Source organism: Mauremys reevesii, linkage group 18, assembly GCF_016161935.1.
Source record: "Mauremys reevesii isolate NIE-2019 linkage group 18, ASM1616193v1, whole genome shotgun sequence".
NCBI lineage: Eukaryota > Metazoa > Chordata > Testudines > Geoemydidae > Mauremys > Mauremys reevesii.
In genome coordinates, this window is record NC_052640.1 from 14437946 (window position 1) to 14456581 (window position 18636).

The 18636-nt window shown below is 47.4% G+C and overlaps 1 long non-coding RNA gene across 1 annotated transcript in view; it reads right to left on the minus strand.

Annotated features, from left to right (window-relative positions):
- Positions 1–2462: 2462 nt before the first annotated feature.
- Positions 2463–18636, minus strand: part of LOC120385921 — a 38600-nt gene continuing 22426 nt past the window's right edge. The window contains exons 2-3 of the long non-coding RNA XR_005589418.1: positions 4711–4879; positions 2463–3914 (exon numbers count right to left, since the gene is read on the minus strand). This is a non-coding gene — a long non-coding RNA (uncharacterized LOC120385921). The remainder of the gene's footprint in view (positions 3915–4710; positions 4880–18636) is intronic.

Genomic DNA, 18636 nt, shown 5'->3' on the forward strand with positions numbered 1-18636 from the left:
TTTTAATCCTAGCCTCCACAGCACTTGCAACCCCTCTTAGCATGGTATCATCCACAAAATTTATAAGTGTACTCTCTATGCCATTATTTAAATCATCAATGAAGATATTGAACAGAACAAGACCCAAAACTGATCCCTGTGGGACCCCACTTGATATGCCCTTCTAGCTTGACTGTGAATCACGGATAACTACTCTCTGGGAACAGTTTTGCCAACCAGTTTTGCACCCACCTTATAGTAGCTCCATCTCAGTTGTATTTCCCTAGTTTGTTTATGAGAAGGTCATGAGAGACAGTATCAAAAGCCTTACTAAAGTCAAGATATACCACATCTACCGCTTCCTCCTATCCACAAGGCTTATTACCCTTGTTAAAGTCTGATCCCATTTCCTAGAAGACAAAAATAAAAGGGGAGAGAAAAGAACAACAAATGCAGCTTCTGTTTCTGGTGTTGACTTTCACTTGCAACCTCACTGCTGGAGAAACACAGGCATGGAACATGATCTTATTAGCCACTCCATGACCTGGTAAACTTGTACCAGCATCAGGCAGTCTTGGGCATTGCTTTTATGTGTCTCTCTGGTCATAGGCCTATAGCAGTGTTGCAAAATATTCAATCTTTGCAAGCTAAGTCAGACTCTTGTTAGATAGAAGGCAAAAGAAGAGGAACAGGAAAGAAAAAATAAGGTGAGTGTTCAGGCTTTATCCAGAGCTGGTGGAGGTGGCGATGTCATCTGAGTCCTTTTTCTGGCCCAGTCTAGTCAGGACCTCTCTCAGGATCAGAATGAAGATGGTCTGATGTGCTATGGTAGATCCCAGGGTCCCAGGACGCAATGGGGTGGCAACCATAAGGGTGAAGCTTGTTCCTTCTTCTTTCAATCAGCAATTCTTGTGTTTGCTTCCCCCAAATTTCACTCCCAGAGTCTCTTTTTGTGAACTAACCCCAACCCCTCATTATTTTGTTCACCAACACACCTATTTTGGTCCAGTGCATGGGCAGCAGGTATCGAAGGCAGTGAGAGGCTGTGCCTCCCCAAACAGCCTTGCATGGCCCCACCCACGCTCCACCCCAAGGCCCCTTTCTGCTTCCTGGGCTGTGCTGTGGAAGGCTCTTCCCCCCCTGTGGCCGGGATCCCAAGCTGGGGCACTAATGGGGGCCAGCCTGCACTCCGGGGCTGGGGGAAGGCCATGCCGCCTATCCAACATGCTGGGAGGGAAAATGCTGCCTGCCCTTCTGCCTCTCCGAGTTTGGGGGGGCAGGCTGTGCCGCCTGCCTGGGGCTGGGACACGTGGCCCGCTGACCCGCCCGGAACTCTGGAGTGGCTGGGGGCCAGCTGCCCACTCACCCGCCAGCATTTCACTGGTTTCTGGTCCCGCTTTCTGGTCTGCGGTTAGGAGGGGGAGGGGACTGTGCCTCCCGCCCAGGGTTGGGACGTGCCACCCGCTCACCCACCTGGGCATGATCTTAACACAGTTCTTGAATTATATCAATAGGCTGTTTTGTTTGTACGAATTCAGCCTGTCTCCTTTTTCCACCTTCCCCCACCCAACCGTCATCAACGTTTATTTATTATGGCTAGTGTGATATTTTATGATCTTTTTCACTATTAAACTCACAATTAAGGTCAAATTATAGGCCCAATTACTAGAGCAAGTCTTGCATCATTCAGGCAGGGGACCAGTAATAGTGCTCCGGTAATGCCTATAAGCCCCAGTTAGGATCAGGACCCCATTGTGTTATGTATTATACAAACCCGTAGGGCATGACACTGCAAACACTTACACGCTTAACTTCATTAGTGTGAGTGGCTCCATTGAAATCAATGGAACAACTCATGGTAGTAAAATTAAGCGTGTGCCTAAGTGTTTGCAGGGTCGGGGCCATAATAAGAGACAGTCTCTACCCCCACAGAGCTTACAGTCTAATGGACAAGACGGAAGGGGAAGATAGGAGATATTATCCTCTCCATTATAGAGATAAGGAACCAATGCATAAGGCTCCCTCAGACTGCTCAGCCGACACAGGTTAGGAATAATCCGCATTGCCTCTGCTCTCAGATAAGAACCCCTTGTCTCTCCACACACCAGAGGTTGCCAGTTGTGTCATATCATGTGGTACATTTTATAATGTGGACAAAATATGCACTAGGGATTAGGCTGGAACCACTAAACTCCTTTCACTTGTAAGATAAGAAATACTTAAACCTAAGGTCTCTAGAGGTATGAGGCTAATGCATTTACCCACTGCGCTGCCTAGCAACACCCCCTCCTCCTTCCCCCCTTTGGTGGATTCTAATTCTTAACCAGAGCCACTAAACTGACAAGTCACCTTGCCAGCAACCAATGTCACTGATCTGGTTAGCCTGGCTTTCCTTTTGTGTATTTTTCCCCCGGTGCCTGCTCCAACATTAACACAAGCTTTATATTAATTTCCATCCTGTAGTTTAATTGCCTAAAATATGTCACAGGACTGTGGGGAGGGGAGAGGAGGCACCAGAAACAAACAAGCTAAGCCCGCAGAAATGTCACGAAATCCAACCATGATCCACTTCTCTTTGCAGAAAGGAAATCAATCCCGGGTAGCTTCTACAGAACCGGCTTATTAAGCCAAGACAAGAGAGCTGTTGGAGCAAATAATTGAAGAATAATATGATAGAACACAATATTAGTGATAACTGCCTTTACAAATTGGCCCTTATAAGAGATTTGCCCTGTGTGTGCTGCATGTGTCCCACTCGCTGTCATTTCCTTGCTCTGAACAGCGTCGTGAAGATTTCAGTGCTAGTCTGTACAATGTCATATTTACAGCATTTTAGTCAGATCTTTTGTAGTTGCAGTGTACTTAGACTTTGGCTCCCCGGGGGGTTACTAATGCAGCTTGATGGTGCGTATTGCACACAGTGCAATGCCTTGTAGCCACCTGCCTGCTAGATGGGGGTTGGATTTAGGGTTTTTCAAAAGTGGGCCCTGATTTTTGGTACCTTCTCAGAGACATGTTGGCCCTGAATTTCAGAAGTGCTGAGCAGAAACTCAGCTGGAGCTCTGGGTCCTCACACATTGGACAATCGAGCCCACATCTCAAGTTGGGCATCCAAAAAACTGAGGCACACAAAATCACTGGTCACTTTGGGAAAAGATGGTTGAAGGATCCAACCCTGCAAATTCCTATTCTGACAGGGCCAGATCCAATGTTACTATAAATTGGCTTAACTCCATGTGAAGCCTATGGAACGATACAGATTTACACTAGCTGGAGACCTGCCCCGCAATTCTTACTCACATGAGCATACTTCAAGATCAGGCCAAAATTCAGCCATGATTATAGGTGAAAATACTGCCTTAGTGAAAGCCACTCAGCTCCCATTGAGCGCATTGGGAGTTGCAGGGTTATAATGGTGACTGATCAGGAACGGATCCTCAGGTGGAGTAAATCAGCAAAGCTACAATGAAGTTCATGATCACAAAGGATCTGGTCCCAAACAAGGTCTCTATGCATCACTATGCGGACAAACCAAAAAGCCAGATGACTATCCCACATTGATCTCACACGGCTGCTTTTTGAAGATGCTCAGGTTGAAAGAGCTTGTCAGGATGTTATCCTGAAGGGGAAGAGCATCTGCTGCTGCTGCTCCTGCAATATCCTTTTTCTGGATCTTGAGTTTCCGATACATTAATCTATTGTGGAACGTCATTTAATTAAGCGTTTTCAGGGTTCACTCTAGGCCGTGGGATTGTGCCGTAGGCAGGCAACACCGGCCTGAAGTTGCAATAATTAAGGCCCCCAGGACAGCTTGGCACGTTGTCTAGTCGGAGAGCCAACATCAATATGCCAGAAGTCGTACTAAGCATTACCATGTTAGAAGCATTCAGTGGAGTTAGGAGAAAATGGTTTCCCCAATCGTACAGAAAATTTATCTAGAGGGAATAAAAAAAAATGCATTTCAGTTTCAAAAAGGCTTTCAAGGAAATGAAACAAAGATGTTAGAGATGCTTTGGGCATTGCAACACCTGATCGTGTTTATAACCCTTTTAAAAACAATTATTGAACGTTAAAAATACCGAGGGCCAGCCAGCCGGCTATGCAGCCATACATTGGAGACAAGCCCGGGAGCAGATCTCAACCCAGGATTCCTGAGCAGTGCCATGGAGGCCACATCCCCAGCCCTGGCCAGGCCTCCTTTTGGGTCAAATCTTCTGCTGGTGTAAATCAGTGTAGCGCCGTTGACTTGAATGGAGTGATGCTGATTTACCAGTCACACCTGTGCCGCCCCCAAGGCACTCAGTGGGAGCTGATCTCTAAGTCTGTTCTCCTGAATCAGAATTGTGGGCCAGGACTCCAGTTGGTGTAAGTGGCACAATTCCATTGACTTCACCTGGCAGCCCCTTCCGGGCGACTCCGCAAGCAGCAAGGAAGGCATCAGCAGGAAGCTGTGTCCTCAGCCTGACCCTCCTGGACTTCCACAATGCAAGGCAGGTAAATGAAGAAATGCAGGGAGAGCCAGGCACCCAAGAGGGGCTCTGTGTCTTCAAGACTTTCAACCAGGTCTCTAGGCAGGTTACATGATCTGTACAATTAGGGGCCATGTCCACGCCCATAAACCGTGCAAAGCAAAACAGCTCTCCTCCCCGTCTCTCCTCCTCAGACAGCATATTCTGCAGTCAGAGTCATTCCTCCTCTTCCCACCCATCCCCCAGCCTGTTCTCCACACACCTCATCCTTCTCTTTCTCATCCCAGGCAAGTCACCATCCTCTCTGGTGGGTTTTCCGTTGCTGACCCAGGATACCAACTGTTTTCCCAATTGCACTTCACTCTTCTTTCCATGGGCAATATACTCCCCTCCACTGCTCAGTGCAGCGGTGAATAGTTTGAAACAGACAACTGCAAACAAACAAAAAAAAAGGTGAAACCCCCTTGCACAGTGGATAATTGTCTAGGTGGCCTGCTTTCCCCCTCCCACTCTGTGGCGATGCACAGTGTCATGGGGGCAAGGCGTATCATCAGTAGGTCCCACAGAATCAATGGTGAGAGGCCAGGTAAAAGAAGTCAAGGAAAATCATAGGGCCCTGGGCGATGTTATATGTGCTGTGCTAAAAATCTGTCCTGAAACCAAGCTCCCAAGGAGAAAAGGGAGAAAGTCTAGAAGACAAGGTGGCTAAGATTCTGGCAACTGCTTGGAGTCTTTTGTGCACTAGGGCTCCTACAACTGATCGCATCTTTGGAGAGGAACAAGTCAGAAGTTTTAAAGAGGTTTAGTTTAGAGGAAACTGCCCGCCATAATAAAGCAGGCCTGACTGAAGCACATTTGCCTCAGTTTCCTTCTTTCAGAGTTCTCAGAAATAGTCCACACATTCAAACTTGGTACAAATAGCCCTTGTGGGGTTACTTTGTTACAGAAGAAAGCCCGCTGCACATAAGCCATAACAAAACAAGTCTCAGCACCCTAGTCCAGATTGTACCTCAAGTACCTTAGCACCCAGCACCGTGCCCCAAGCTCAGGCACCCCTCACCAGACCTCACTCTAGACCTCAGCCCTCTCTGGCCCTCCAGCTTCAGCTCTCAGGCTCCAAGGGCCAGCAAGCACCTCCCTCTGCTGGCCTGAGCCCTCAGCCCTCTCCTGCCTTCTCTGGCAGTGGCTCAGGAAAGTCACCAGGCTCACCCCTCCCCTGGCTCCTCCCTCTCAGCCCTTGTCAACCTCGCAGTCCTGGCTTTGACTCAGGAACCTCAGCTAGTCTCTCCACTGGCTTCCTCATAATTCCTCCTGCTTTCCCAGGAGAGCCTGCAGAGACTTTGTCCTCCTGACGACCAGGTCCCTCTCTCACCAGTCCTCCCCACCTCCTTGTCAGATTCTCCCTGATCCTTGGCAGCCCCAGGTGCTGGCCCACCCTCTGAACTGGCCAAACTGGCACCAGGGTGCTGGATCTGCTTCATTTACTGGGGCCAGCCACCCTCTGACCCCCCCTCCCCTGCCCCTGCACTTTGCCCCTACAGTTCTGGCGTTTGCAAGCACCCTACATCCATCAGCATAGCTGTGGGGGGTTTAGAGCAGGCCTTTGGTCGGCATCCACTGCCTGCTCTATGGCAGGTCAGTTCTATGTAAATCAGAAGCTACAAAACTGCATTATCTGTACAGCTCTTTTTAACCAGTTCAAGGTGCGGACGTTTAAATACCTCCTGTCCCAGAAAGGAAATTGCTGTTTAGACAGAACCTTCTTCCTCAGGCATCTTTTCACAGCTCCCTGCTCCCTCCATACAGTTTTCTATGGGACAGAAGCTTACAGCTCTCAGGCCCCAAGACATTTAGGCTCCTAACTTCCACTGACATCAGTGCCTGGATTGTGGATCTGGACCCGAGTCTTTATCCCTGAAGTTACTCATCCTTCAGGTTGTGCCTCATTTAGTGATATAACCATTTGTTTTACAGCGTGTTTGTGTTCCTTTGTACATCATTAGCGATCCCCTTTATCCTTAATCAAACTGAAAATAATGCAGATGAGGATGTACAATCCAGCTACCACACTCAGCTGCCTGGGGCTTCGAAGGCTCACATTACACATGTTTACAAACGTTTGTGTTTTAAATTAGTCTCTGTGACATTGCCGCTTTTGTTTCAAAGGCTTTTATTGTTTGCGGGGATAAAAATACATATGGTGCAATGAGGATCATGATGTTACAAAGAAGGAGAGAGGAACAATATATTTAGCTGAACCAATATGAACAACAAGGGCAGTTTAGGAAAGGGCTAGCTAAGAAGGGGAGGGATCGATAGGAGAGGGCTGCCTATTTATGTAACTTACGTTTACATTAATATTCTTTCCTGGCTATTAGATTTTAAGCTCTTTGGGGCAGGGACTGTCTTTTTTGTTCTGGGTTTGTACAGCACCTAGCGTAATAGGGTCCTGGTCCATGACTGGGCTTCTAGACACCAGCGCAAGACAAAGAAATAATATCCTGGTCATTCCATTCTCCCTGTACGTCTTTCTATTTACTAAAAATCAGGACATAAGGAATTCTTTCCCCCTCTCCTTTTCTATCAATAGGGACATTGAACTAATAGAACTAGGACCTAGACCGGGGCAGGCAAACTTTTTGGCCTGAGGGCTGTATCGGGTTTTGGAAATTGTATGGAGGGACGGTTGGGGGAAGGGGCATGGCCCGGCCCCCATCCCCTATCCACCCCCCCGCTCCCTGTCCCCTGACTTCCCCCAGAACCCCCACCCCTGACTGCTCCCCGCCGCTCCATCCAACCCCCACTCCTTCCTGACTGCCCCCCTGGGACTCCTGCCCCATTCAACCCCCCTGTTCTCCGCCCTCTGACCACCCCGACCCCTATCTACACTCCCAACCCCTGACCACCACCCTGAACTCCCCTGCCCTCTATCCAACCCCCTCTGCCCCCTGCTCCCTGCCCCCTTACTGCGCTACTTGGAGCACCGGTGGCCACGCACTGCGCAGCCCGGGTGAGGCCGGGCTCTGCAGCTGCACTGCCCCAGGAGCTCACCACCCAGCCGCCCAGAGCATTGCGCCAACAGAGAGGTCACAAATTAGTGTTTACAAAACGTAACACAAGGGGGCTGTCACTACTTGCGTGAAGATGAGGATTTAGCCCGTTGAGACCCCACGGTGGAGCACAGTTGCCAACTTTCACGCAGTAAATAAGCACCCCGACTTTCACAATAAGCCAAAAATCAAGCTAATCCCATTTCAGAACAAGGCCAAAATAAGCCAGTCCCTAAGAACCCGACACTCTATGTTACTAGATCCCCCCGGCGTGCAGTCTGGGACTGTGGTGGGCCCACTGTGCACCCCTGACTCTCCCCCTTCCCTTGCTCCTTGCCCCTGCTTGCCGGGAGCCAATCAAAAAAAGCTACAAGCAACAAGCTACAAGCCAAAAACTAACCAACAAGCAACTCGCAAGCCAATTAAGCCAAAAACAAGCCCAATGTCTGCATTTTTCCGCCCGCGAGTTTGGCATGTCTGCGGTGGAGGTTAGACACTGATTACAGTAGCAGCAGTGTGGAAAGTACTCCAAACATGAGTGCCACCAATGAGCAAGGGTTAAATTAGCAATACTCAGCCAGCAACTTGGAGGCACACGGTGGACCAAAGTCATTTTCTTTGGGTAGGTCTATACTTACCGCGCGGGTCGACGCGGAGAGTTCGACTTCTCGGAGTTCGAACTATCGCGTCTAATCAAGACGCGATAGTTCGAACTCCCCACGCGCGCCGGTCGACTCCGGAACTCCACCACCACGAACGGCGGTGGCGGAGTCGACCTTGGAGCTGCGGAGTTCGACCCCGCGGCGTCTGGACGGGTAAGTCAGTCGAACTAAGGTAGTTCGACTTCAGCTACGCTATTCGCGGGCCGTGTGCCAATCTCAGCTATTCGCATAGCTGAAGTCGCGTACCTTAGTTCGACACTCCCCCCCCGTAGTGTAGACCAGGCCTTTGTGTTTGCATGGTGCAGAATGGAATTAAACATAACAATCCAAAATCAGCCTAGCTAGGTGACTGCTAGATCTTCTCACACAACAGCCTGCAAAAATGAGATTGGCACACGGCCCGTTAGACTCATTAGCACTTAAACAGTCAGCGTCTCATAGTTAACCTTGATTGTAAAACAGTATTGGACTCAGAGTGAAAGATGATTACAGCGAGTTACTCTGTAAAGGGCTTGATCCTAAGAACTGCTGCACACCTGCACCTCCCATTGACTTCAGTGGGAGAGGCAGGTCCTCTGCATCTCTCATGATCGGGCCCATGAACAGGCATGTGTCTGCTAGGATGTGAGGTGGTTCGAGGATTTTGTTTTCTTGAAGTGACATACAAAGTGTGTGGGGGGGAAGTTACCCTCGTTCTTTGGGGGTTTTTTGTTAAGGAGAAAGGGTTTCTTTGTTAAAGATCCAACCTCCCAAGTCCTTCCGTTAAAGTGTGAGAGATCACATTACATATCTGGCACCTCCAGGACTTCCTCCAGTAAAACAAGGCAACACAACATTAGACAGTCATATTACTTCTCATGTAAAAAAACAACAGCCACCCTAGATTTAACAACTAGACCTTTCTGGCCCCAATAATTATACGCTTCATACAAATGCCAACTTCCCTTTTTGATACCAAAATACCAACTTGGACTTACTGGTTTGCGGAATTGTTCCCATCATAACTCCTGCCTTCAATCAGTTTCATTATGATTTATTGTTCAGTTCAATGTAAATCTTAAGCTACAAAATTGCATTATCAGTACAGTTCTTTTTAACCAGTTCAAGGTATGGATGTTTAAATACCTCCTGTGCCGGAAAGGAAATTGCTGTTTAGACCTGATTTAAAAAAAACAAAAAAGATTATAACATTCCTACAATTACTTATCTTTTCAGAGAAAGATAAAATAGCCACAGCTGCTTTTTCAAAGAACATTTTGTACGTTTTGCTATCACAGCCACATTTTAAGTATAGCCAAGATTTTCTCTAATTCAGAAAGCCTTCTTATTGCTGACTCTGCTGGGTGACAGCATGGCAGCCTTAGTTACGCTCATGCCAGAGATATTTATACGTTGTGACTCACCTAAGTCACTGCTGGTGGCATCTTCAGATTGTGCGGGAGAATCCCATGACCCATTGGGCATACAGGGGAGCTGGATGCTCTCATGGTGAGGACACTGAATGTGAATAGTATCAGAGCACTGAGGACATAGGTGTGGAAGATGGCAGTGTTACAAGACCTGCAGCAATGAGATATGTCAATGATTCAGAAAACCCAAGACTGGGTGTGTCCCAGGCAACAGCTGTGGTCGGGGGTGGAGCATCTATTGGAGGAATGCCTGTGGGCCCAGAAGGTGCAGGTGAGATTAGCCAGGGTGTTGAAAGTACCTGTTATTATAGGCCAAGCGAGGGAACAATGCGGATATGGGGATTTTTCCGCAATGGGAGGGGGAGACTCTCTATCTCATCAGCACAATCCTATGTACGTTCCTCTGGAAGGCAAGATGAGAGGTGGTGTTTCAAATGAACCCCCTGCCAGGGACTTCTCCAGAGGAGTTAGTGCATGCAATCTGGAAGGAGCTGGGGGCGCTGAGGCATGCAGAGAGGAAGTGTGGCCTGGAGAAGGAGAGGAAGTGGTGGAGGCACATCCAAGTTTAACATGGGTTTGCGTTTGGCCTCTCTCCTTTGAGGGTGGGGAAAGAAGCCAGGTCTGTAATTCCAGAGGCCTTCAGGAGTAAGTTTGGGGCAAAGGGGTGAAGGAGTTAAAGGCTATTGGGGAGTGTTTTAGCTCATGATACGGTGGGAGTTCTAAAGAGATTATTGCAATGGCTGGGGGAATTATGCTGGACCAAGCATATGCTTTTTACACTAAATACTGGTGTCAACTTCATTACCATTGTGGTAATTACAATGGTTTTTAATATAATGGACACTGGATGGGAATAGCCCTCTGTCTGAAATAAAAAAATGCTAAAACACCTTTGGGACCTGATCCAAACCCACAGAAGGCAGTAGAAAGATACCTCTTGACTTCAGTGGGATCTGGATGAGGCCCCTAATGAGTGGGGAGTACATTAATATCAATCCGTAACACTGCTCTCTGAGCATGATGTGCCCCCAGGCTCACTGCTTGTTTTAGCAGAAGCACCATCTCCCACTTAGCCATGACAGTATTTGTCAGCTATAATGCTGATTAGTCCGCTCTGTGGTCAGGATAACCACACTGCACAAACACTTGGGAAAATCAGGTAGGAGCCAGAGCCCTGCTAGCCTTTGTGGTCAGTTATACCCATCAACTTTAATGACACCACCACGGAGAGCTGTACAATGGAAGAGCTTTTCCAAGGTTAAATAGCCTTGACAACGCACCTTGGCTACGAGGAGCTGCGATGAAAAATGTAGCTCGCACCTCCAGCCTTCAACTAACCCTCGCGGTGATTTATTGCAAGTCTAGTGGGTTTTTTTTTTTCAAATACTTGAATAAATAAAAGACATGCTTTTCTGACCTCAAGTGCATTCTGATATATTCTTTAGGGGTCATTGTGTTGAGGATACTTAAACCTAATGTTTAATCAGAAAGAGAGGAAGTTCAGGAGCAGATGAAAGTTATTCAGCTCAGGGTTCAGTTTCTTCTGAATATGTTTTTTCAAAGGAAACGGGAGGAGGGAAAGCTAATTCCAGCTGCAACAGAGCTTGTTATTCTGCACCCACATTCTTGTGCAGAGAACCATGGCTCCTAGCCTGCAACGTGCTGCCTGGAGCTGGTTGAAAAATGATCAGCATCTTCCATGGAAAACTTGGAGAGAAATTACAATTTTTTAATTTTCTCATGGAATTTTTCTGAATTTTTAAATTGTTTTTTAGGTTTGCAATTTCCTGCCTGTTTTAAAGTACGAGGCGGTAGAGGGAGGCAGAGAAGGAAATTAAAAATTTCAGTGTCATTAAATAAATCAGAAAATCATGGCAAAAAATGAAAATTTTTGCCAAGAAAAATTTAAATAAAAACAACCAACAACACATTCCAACCTGCTCTGTGTGCGCAAATACAAATGCCTACACCTACAAAGAGCACTCAGCTTTGGCCAAATTCTTCTCTGATTGAAATGATACAACTTCCATTGACTACAGTGGAAGCAGAGTTAGTCTAATGCTGAGTTTTTAAAAATCCCACTTTACGTGCTTGTACAGCTCACGGACCACTCTGGGCACTAGCACAATGTAAATAAGTGTTCACAGCAACTTTTCTCTAGCTGTCCAATTCAATAAAAACACTGAACAACATCGACTCACTGGGGCCAAATGCCGACCAGACGACTGCAATGAAGTCATTCCAGTTTTACATGGATATATCCGAGATTACAATTTGGGCCGTAGTTCCTACGAAATTCATATCCTTAAAACAATATTGAAACAGTTCCACCTTCTCTCACCAAACCCCGAGTTGGCACGGGCTTTACATTCAAATTATAATGTTGGAATAGGTTCCACAAACATCCCAGTCACAAAATAGAGCCAGTGTTAGGCCCTGACTCAGTAGAGCACTTGCTTAACTTTAAGCACATCCTAAGTCCCATTGAAGCCAAAGTGAAGCATGTGCTTAAGTGTGCTGCTGAATGTGGGCCTTAAAGAACTAAACACATATGGAATTTTTACTCCCTAGTTCAAGAAAGCACTCGGTCACCGTATCGGACTGGTTACCGGCTCCTGCCCTGCGGGGCTTGAAACGGCTCAAGAGAGGGCTGGGGCTGGGAAAGGGAGCAAAGCCCGGCTGATTGGGGGAAGTGGCTGCAGCTGAGGCCACGCCTCAAACAGACTAACCGGGCCTTGGAAGAAGACCAGGGCAGCCAGAAGCTCAGGACTGTCTCTCTGCTTGTAGAGCGAGAAGGCCCTGGCTGCTAGGGAGCCGAGTAGGGTACTGGGAGTGGAGCAGGGCTGGGGGAAGGCTAGAGGAGCTGGGGAGCTCTGGCTTAGGAAATCCCCAGGCTGTGGGCCTAGCTGAGGGCCTAAGACCAGTACCGGGGCTGCAGAGGGGCAGGCCAGCTAGAGAGAGAGGCAGCAGGTCCAACCCAACCTTGCCTGTGATGAGTGGCATATACTGCCCCAGGGAGTGGGGCTCGATGGTGACTGGCAGCCTTACACTGAGGCGAGGTGGGGTTAGTGGGTAGGGGTTCCCCTGGCTGGGGAGACCCAGAGTGTGGGGGTACTGCCAGGGGGGCAGCAACCCAGAGAAAGGGGCACTGGGGTCCTAGGAGGGACTCGGGGGCCAGCGGTAAGGCGGATCACCGGCCTGCATGAGGCGCTCCAGGATGCTGGAAGAGCTAATTCCCATGGATGACCAGCAGGAAGCACCGCCGGGGTGAGTCCACTCCCTTACAATCACCTGCTGAAGCACATCCCTATTTAGGAAATCACTTAAGCACAATGCTTAACATTAAGCATGTGCTCAAGTCCTAAACATGTATTTAAAGTTAAGCATGGATCTGATGCTTTCCTGACTAAGGAATGCTCTCTTGAATCCAGGTCATAAATTTGCTTGATGAATGTACACTGATTTCAGTTTGACTGGCATCCATCCTCTTTGAAAGCACAGCTTAAGAGAGTATTAATATCAGTGCCCTGGCCGAATCCCACTGCATTTGATTACCTCTGCTTGCCTAAATGACACTGAATAAATGTAAGTTGTGTATGCACTTGTTCACGGAATTGATGGCTTCTGCAAACAGCAGCATTTACAATTTGGTACGTTCTGTGTAAGTGAGGTGCAGCTCAATCAGACGCACCACCTATGGAATCCTGCAATCCATTTATGACTACTCTCCAGAACTGACACATTCCCGATGGTCTGAAGCCTTTTATTTTTCTTCTTTTCTTTCCAGCATGTGCTCTTGTACTTACTGTGGCACTTATAACATTATTTAGATTGCTGCCTGCAATATTTTCAAGCTAGCAGAAGACAGTTGCTTAGAGGTTTTCATAATGTTTTGAAATGCTGATGAGGATTTAGCATTAAAATTAATGGCAGCTAGCCGTGGTCTTTCAGATGTACAAAGACTGCAGTATTTTCTGGAAGCAAAAAATAAATAAAAAGGGGGGTGGGGGAAAGAATGGAGATATAAATAGCCAGAGTTGCTTTTCTCCAGGCAGGATCCTTTTAATCATGTAAAATAGATTTTAAAGATTAAAGACTCAGCTCTGTTCTGCCTTTGCTCATGTCTGGGATCTCTGATTTTTGTGTAATGTGAAATGCAAAAGGAAGCACACCATTCTCTCATTTGCATTACCCTAAACTGGTATTTCACCTGCAAGAATGTAGCCTCCCTCCCACTCTCCTCTGCCTCCACCACTGGGAGTCAAAAAGCCTCTGATCTGAATGGAGAAGCACAGAACATGTTTGTGGAGAATGCAGGGGGCTTAGGTTGTAAGCTTTTGGGGGAAGGCGCCATCCTTTTGTTCTGTGTTTGGCCAGCACCTAGCACAACAGAGGCTTGGTCCATGACTCGGGCTCCAAGGCAGTACTGTGATACAAATAATAATAAACGTTCCTCTGGCACCAGTGTGATCCCCAGTGATGTCAGTGGAGTTGTAACTGAGAGGACAAGCTGGCCCAGAGAACAAAAAACTCAAAAGGAGGACAGACTGTACAAGCCTATTTTACAGACTGTTCTCTAAGACAGCTTGAAAACCTGGAACCTTTGGGTAAGGGAAAGCTTGCTCCAGGCATCTGGAACTTGCATGGCCAGCACTGGCTTGGCAGCTCAATTCCTTTCACTGGAACTGGCAGCATATCAGGGGTCAGCATTTCAGGGGTCACATTTTCACACAGATTTTGTTGTTCTTGAAGAACTTTCCTAATGTACTGAAGCAAAAACAACATTAAGCAGGCAGGTTCCCCTCCCCACCTAGCAATCTTCAAACATAGTTATTGTGGCGGTTGCAAAGAAAATCCCACTTTCCATTCTTTTATGTATTTCTATTAATTTCTCTTGCTTTTCTTTTTGTGCAGAGGAATGGGGCAGTGGTGGGGAACAGGCTCTCATTTTGCACTTGAAGATTTCCCTCTAGCAGGGAATCCCTTTCCTGATTCTGATGCCATAAAAATCAGTGGCAGGGTTTATGGTTCATTATTTTTGCATTGTTTTACACAGGTGGGATGCAGGGATTTCCAGATGATTATCCTTATCTGGGGCTTGTGAAGATTCACAGTGCCCCAAGCTGGTCTTCTCTCCTATGGCTACAGTGACACCACCAGCAAAGAATATGGAGGCCTCTGCTAATTGAGCATCAAAAGCTGAAAAAGAATCTTTCTTCCATGCATCTCCCCTTAGCCACAGAAGTTTCTTTGCATTTTTCCATTGATGCTGCTGTGCTGAAGAATAGCACATCAGTGTGCGTTGCATCAAGGAGCAACTATACATTCCAGGGCTGAAAATGGAATGAATCTTCACAATCACATTTGGAATTCACATTAGTCAAATCTCAGCTGTAGACTGGTAGGTGTTTGGTTTGTTCTAATGGTTTGGTGACCAGTGTCTTGCAGCCAGCACATCCATTCTGTGGTGCAGAAGAGCTGTGTGAGGAGGATATGTGGGAGCAAGTAAAAGGCAAGAAATCAGTACTTAGAGATAAGGAAGCTGTCTTGGTCCTTAGAAATGACCTGTTGGCGGGAACAATGTTATTAGAATTAAAATAAATGTTTGTGTGTGTGTGTGTGTGTATATATTCATGGGACAGTAGCTGCATTGAAAGGTATTGTGTTGACACCGCTGGGAAATGGAAGTTCACAAAGCCAATATAGCATGGACAGCAGCAGTGGAAGCGTTGCACACATGCCTCAGCCCGCGTAACTCAAGGCAGCGAGCAGCGTGCTCTCAGTCTCCATGGTTTAGCCTCTCTGCTGAAACTGCCAGCGCTTCCAGTTCTGGTCTCGGGTGCTTTTGTGCTGTGAACACTGGTCCACTTGGAACTGAACTGTATCCACTATCCTTGTTTCACACACAGCAAACATGCTCTGCTCTTTTAACAGACTGCAGAGCAGTTTCAAGGTCCTTACCCTAGGTTTTAAAGCCCTTAACAGGCCAAGCCTCAGCAACTAGAAGCAACAGCTGTGATTCCATTGGGATACTGAGACTGGCAGAGCTGAGGGTGAAACTCTCCTTGCTATCTACATCCTAGCCTCACGCTAGGTCATATCTCCACCTTTGTTTGGTCATTGAGCAACACCTACACACCCTGCTCTGGTCCTCAGACTTTGGACAGGGACCTGTATATTTCAATAATCTGCTAAACACCATGCAAACTTACATGGACATAGCAAGAATGATTTCCAAAGAACTTGTTTCAGCATTCCTGATTTCAGAGGCAGCTGCTGCTGACCAAACGCCGAGTCTCTTCCCATGCACTCTTTTGCAGGGAAAGCATGCTCCTGGCAGACCTCTCAGTTTTAGGAAATCAGCTTCTTTCAAATGCAAAGGAGCACTTTCAACTCCAGCCCGGACTACATCACCCAGGTTTGCAATCCAAAGGAAAATCATTAGTAATGCAGCCTCATGACCAAACCCAAAGGAAAGATGTTGTAATTTAATTGTTTCCCATTTGCTTGTAACACTGGTATTAAATCTGCTAATGCAATACATGGACCTGAATCTGTGAGGTGCTGAACTCCTTTAACCCCCTTGGAACCTGATTTTCCTCTCACGCCCCTGTAAATCAAGAGTAGCTCTATGGAGCTATGCTGGTGTAAGAGAAACAAGCTCATTATTGGTTTCAATGAGGGCAGGATTGGGTCCTCATGTGGAGCCATTTCATTTTAGCTTTGTACTGCAGCCATGAAATATAAACACAGTAAGTGATGCAATGGGCCAAGATGACTAAAATTTAGGAGGACAGCACACTTGGATCAATTTACACTGCAGGTATTCAACTGGAATCGAATGTGTTGGAAGCAATGTAAGCCCCATGGGGGGGTCTATTCTCCCATCAATAAACACAGGGGATTTATGCCACCAAATTATTGCTTGAGTGTTAACTGGAGTTATATAAAAATCCTTGTGCATTGCTAGAAAAACAGAAACATCCAGAATCTATAGTGTTTATAAAAGAGGGGTTGATACGTAGAAGAATAGGGAGTGAATCCACTTTTTCATTTTTAAGAAAATATGTAGCCTCATTAGAAGCTCTGAATGCTGCCCTGTGAGAGGAAATAAAAGGTTTAACTGATTCCAATCCCTTGGTTTACCACAAGTGACATTTAAGCTGCCACCTGGGTAAAACTCCCAGTGGGACCACTGACAAAGCTTACCATTTGAAAAAGGTCAGATCTTCTATTCTTGCCTTGAATGGATGATGCTGACCTTAAAAATCTTCCACTCTCAATCCCTCTCCCTTGTAAGCACATGATGGAGTTGCTAGCTACCGTATTTCCACTTGACTAGAGACACACTGGATCGCAGCTCTGCAGAATGGTTCTGGCTCCTTGGTTCCCTCTTGGCAGATTTATAGATAACTCACTAAGCTGGACATGTGTTCGGGGCATTGGTCACGTCAGACATGTGCATATGAGCACCAGAGAGAGGCTTTGAGGGCACATGACCCTGATGTGAAAGAAGATGCCTGCTTTTGTAAGTGACTATGTAGAAAACTAGCGTTGGCATTAGAGTAACAGCTGGAGGCCCCCTTGGGCTATGCACTGTATATAAACAGAGAAAGGGAGAGTGCTATCCCCAGAGAGTGCACAGTACAAGAAAAACAAAAGGCTGAGACATGAAGTGCTACCATCCCCATTTTACAGATGGAGAACTGACTTGCAGAAGGAGTCTGTAGTTAGAGCCAAGACCAGAAACTAGATCTGCTGAGTCCTAGCCTTGGGGCTTACCCGCAAGCCTATCCTTCTTCCTAACAACTTTGTCATGCAACCAGTCTGCTCCCTGTGAGTATTTAGTGTCAGCCCCGCTGACTTTAGTACCAAATACTCCTCTTTTATCCTTGACAGCGCTGCATAGCTAACCCAGCTCTAGGACACAGGTAGCTGGATTCTAGTATACCTTGCTCACTGACAGTGTTTTTGGTGAACAGCCTGATTCTGCAACACTCACTATAAAGCCGTAGGGTAGCCTTAAAACATAGCGCTTACTGTCATGAGTCATCCTGTGGACTGCAATAGGACTATGCACAGTGAGAAGCATTGACTTTGCTAGTACGTGGTTAAGATCATGTCCTAAGTTCCACTTTGCTGGAGTCACTGAGGCACAGTAAACATGGAACCCCAGGATGCAATTTTTAATCACTTTTCAGAGCAGAACTTTGACTGTCTTTCTTGCTTCACAGCTGGAATGGACAAATTGCTGATGATTTTTAGGTCAATTGGCTGGTGATTGCAACAGCATTATTACTGGGATATCAATGGCAACTGCCCACCCAGTCTTGCCAAAACCTGGGTTGCATGTGCAGCTGTGCAAAGCTTTTAATTCACATGGAGGGGTTCACTTTGGGCTCAGGGCATTTTGTGCTCAGTGCACAAATGAACCTATAAGATCATTGCAAGACTCATCTCCAGGGCCGGTGCAAGACTATTTTGCACCCTAGGCGAAACTTCCACCTTGCTCCCTCCCTCCCCCCCGAGCATTGCTTATTATTAACTTTCAAAAATGAATACTGCATCATGTGGCATTGTTCATTAGAATTAATACAAGGGGGTCAGAGGAGATGATCACAATGGTCCCTTCTGGCCTGGGGGAACCTATGAGCGAGGAGGAGGCTGGGAATGCCCCCAGCTTGCAGGGTCTCTAAACGTTCCCAGGCTTTGAGTACTTCTCCCTCTGGGGCGGGACCCGGGGCAAGGAGGGCAGAGCTGGGCTCTCCCAGGGAGCAGGTGAGGATCTCCCTGGGGATCAGGGCCAGCTCCCCACATTGGCACAGTGCCACTGGGGGGCGGTGTTTGGAAGAGGCACCTGCGCCAGCACTTTCCCCTCCATCGCACTGTGGGGTTTAGTTTCACTTTCCCTCGCCCCAGGAGGCGGCTGCGCCCGGCCCCAGGCGCAGGGCGTTGGAGGGCGAAGCTCAGCTGAGCTCAGGACTGCGTCCTGCCTCCCCCAACGGCTCCGTCCCTCGGCCGCGCTGGTCGCCACGCCTGGCCGGCTGTCCCTCCTTGCTCCGCCGCA